The 3,901-nt window shown below is 32.4% G+C and overlaps 1 pseudogene; it reads right to left on the bottom strand.

Moving 5' to 3' along the window:
* Positions 1-730: 730 nt before the first annotated feature.
* LOC112779749 (SUMO-activating enzyme subunit 1B-1-like) lies at positions 731-3,427 on the bottom strand (annotated as a pseudogene).
* Positions 3,428-3,901: the final 474 nt, after the last annotated feature.

Raw genomic sequence — 3,901 nt, 5'->3', positions numbered from 1 at the left:
AAAATTGGTGGTGTACTAGTAGTTACTCTCCTCTCTAGATCATAATTTTCTCTCGTCATTCCATCCATGAAGCAACACTATTCAGCTCTCATTCTATGTCAATCAAAGCTAATAAGGTCTTTTTTCCTAAGATGAACTTTTATTATCAATTCCTGCATTTGTTGTTTTTTATTGATAAAAATAGTTTGACACCATCATATTGGATTCGGAGCACTCACAAAAAGGCAGGCACGTTGTGTAAGTGATCTCACAAACTGATATATGTAGAAAAGATTTCATTCAAAAGAGCCACAAGAGACCAAAATATTATAAGATTGACATGAGTACCATATGTGAAGGAAATGTGTAAATGAAATTTGAGTTTGGTGCATGAACTCAATTGTAAACAAAATGTTATATAATATAACAACATACAAATCACATTTACCAACTACCGTACTCCATAAAGCAAAGTCTCTAACCATCGAGTTTCATTACTCTAAAGAAACATGCTTATAGATTGCCCAATGCCCACAACATACAATCGTTTCATTTGTCTACTACAACACTCTAACTGTAAATTGAAAATTAGCCTAAATAAGTTAGCAACTAAAAATTTAAATTAATAGTTAACAATAGTCAGAATATTGTCCACTTAAAGGGGTTAGTTTCGTGCATATAGTGTTAACCTTCCCCTATTAGAATTTATGGGGCTTCAGTCATAAATTACCTGTATATGTCATATTCACCTTCATGCATTTGAATTAGAAATGTTCTCTATAATTCCCTTCATATCAAAAGCATCAAAAAAGAAAAAGTTCTTGAGAGGATCTCCCTTTTCAGATATTGCCTTGATAACCTCCCGTGATTGTAAGAATACTCATTATTCTGTTAGAGATATTGTAAAAACTTTAAAGAAATATGGTTGAATAAAATACCTACTCAAGGATTCTCCCAATAATAGCACAAACTGGTGGAAACTCTAGTCTACTTGTCACCAATCTTTCTAAAAATATATCAGGTACATGAGATTCATTCAGAGACTGTCAACAGTTCATCACAAAAAAATTAGATGAACTGATGATATCCACTACAAAGAGAAAATGAAGTCAAGTAGCATACTTGCTCAGCACAAAGCTGTTTCTTCAACTTCAGAACCCCAGGAAGATCTGCAACAGAAACTTCTCCTGCACTACAGCCTTCAGCCTCTTCAAACTTTTCAATTACTGCAATAGACAATTTGATTTTATTGTTTGATTGTTACCAAGGTTTAATGTCTAAGGAACAAATCAAAGACGCTAGATGTCATTGACTAAAACATTCCAATACTGAACTAATTTAAATAATTTTTACTTTTATATCATATATTACTGACAATATATGTTTTTTACAATTTAATACACCTCTCATAGCAAAGTACAACTTTGATATTTTCCTAGGAAGTTCCCTCCAAGGTACTGATAATGCTTCCTGCAACAGAAATAAGATAGGCAAACTCATGAGAATGAAGCATTCAACCACATGCCGATCATGGTAAAGCACAGCAAGTTAGCAACACATGTGAAAACGTCTTACAGCATAGGACTAAGACGGAATTGCAGAGCCACAAAAATTTCTGCTGTATTATTTATCAAGCATATACAAAAATTAATAAGCATCTTAAAGCCCATTTTCTATTTTTTTAATTTTTTCTCTCCAAAGCCCAAAAAAAATCCTGTAAGAAAATCATAGGTGTAATATGACAATTTGATACATGATAAGAAGGTTATGGGAGAACAATTGTTTTGCATGTATTGACATATTGATAACTATTTTAGGCCCACTTAAAATTGAGCACAGGAAGTCACCAAATGGGCATCTGATCAAAGCCATCAATCTAACGCAAGTAAATGCTAATTCAACAAACACGAATAGACATTTTTCTAACCCAATATGAAGAAATGCAAAGAAAACAATGAAATAATAAAAAATTTTAGACCAGCATACCTCAAAAAATGGATATTGTAAGTGTCATTCAATAGTTTTCTCTATTTTTTTCTGCTAAAGAAAAATGAAGAATAAATAAGATAGCATTGTTCTAGAAGTGAAGAACAGTATTCTCTGGTGTAACACTAGCATTTTCCAGAAATTCCGTAGTTGGATGTAATAATCAAACAGTCAACAAAAAACAGTCATACAGGTTTCATCCACCCCAATATACATTTGGTTTGGGTTTTAGTTTTAGTCATTATGATCATATGTTTATGATAGGATATCATGGTATCATCTAATGTAGCCAATCCCACCAAGTATGATAAGGTTTAATTGTTGTTATTGTTTTTGTCTATCACCAAATCCAAGACAAAATGCACATAGCCACTTCTTACTATAATAAATCATTTACTCATTCCCATAGTCTATAAAAAATGCAAATTTGGGTTGTAAAACTATCGCCATTGACAAACATAGAAATAAAATATAATGGAATGAAGATAAAATTAAGACACAAAGGCAGAAAAGTAGCTGTGAAACTATTTTTAGAAAGGAAATACCTTTGAATACTTATAGTCCTGTAGATAAAAAAATATTTCACCACAAGAATCCCTACAGTCAACAGTATAAAATGCTACTCATTTCGAGATCTTGCGACATTTCTCATTGGATAATTTCTATAACAAAAGAATAAATGCAAACAAGAGCATAAAGGACAAATGGACAAATTGAGTCTACATAGTATTGCAATTACTAATTTAAAATTCTTAAAGATGTACATTACCTTGGCTGGAAGCGAGCAAGAACTGACAACAACAACATCAAAGTTGTTGAAGAAGCCTACATCGAAAGTTGACAAATCACCTAAAGGCAATGCAAACAAAAGAAAATTATAGGCAGAAAAAGGCAAATAAAAATAAATCAATGCATTGAGAGTAAGGCAAGAGGCAACCTTTCTGGACGTAAACATGAACCATAGGATTGAATTTTTTAAGGGAATCACAACAAAGCTGAGCAAGGGTCTTTCCACCATAGACATTCTCATCCAGAGGGATGAGAAAGTTGGATGAGAAGGCTTCTTCGAAGGCAATCCGATCATCTATTAAGGTAAGACTCTCCACCCCAGAAAGAACAATATTCTTACAAAATTAAATAAGTAGAAAACACATACTCTTCTAAGACACCAACAAGAAAAAATAATAATTTATTTATTTTGGGAAAGGTTTACCTCCACTATGGTTCCTTTCATGCCATAGACTAGGACATGAGCTTTGCTTAGTCTGAAATAAAAGATAGAGAAATTCAGAGGGGTAAAAATAGCAAAATTTAAATTAGGTTAAAAGAGGAGGGAAAGGAAGCAGGTTAAGCAAAGAAGGTGAATAAAGGACCTTCGTTGAGCATCAGCTCCCCAAGCGCGAATCTGACGGTCATACAAGGCGGTCTTCTGCGCCATCAATTCCTCGTCGTCGCCGTCCATTCACACAAGAATGTGATTTGTGAAAAAAAATAAGTGAGAATTCATGGTGTTTGTATAAGAAAATGTTTTCTGTTTTTATTTTGAATTTTTATTTTTTTTAAAACTCTTTGTTTCTAAATTTTTAGATTTTAAGAAATATATTTGTTTTATTATGAAAATAAATATTAGAGAATGGAAAGGGAAGGAAGATGAAAGAGAATAGGAAGAATAAGAGATGATTTTATTAATGATTGATGTTGTATACATAACATCATAAGAGGGTTATTTATAACCAAGCGTCCAACTTCTAGATGACTCACCTAGGTTACATCTATAACTGATTCTAGCTACTTGAAATTTAAATTATGGTTACAATTTAAGATATAGATAATAAATATATTTATAACACTCCTATTGGATGATCTTAGTATAATACGTTAGATAGTTGTCTCGTTAATACACCACTTGATATCTCTTAGCTGACGCATCCCAATC

Source organism: Arachis hypogaea, chromosome 3, assembly GCF_003086295.3.
Source record: "Arachis hypogaea cultivar Tifrunner chromosome 3, arahy.Tifrunner.gnm2.J5K5, whole genome shotgun sequence".
NCBI classification, from domain to species: domain Eukaryota; kingdom Viridiplantae; phylum Streptophyta; class Magnoliopsida; order Fabales; family Fabaceae; genus Arachis; species Arachis hypogaea.
This window is presented reverse-complemented; position numbering and strand designations above follow the sequence as displayed.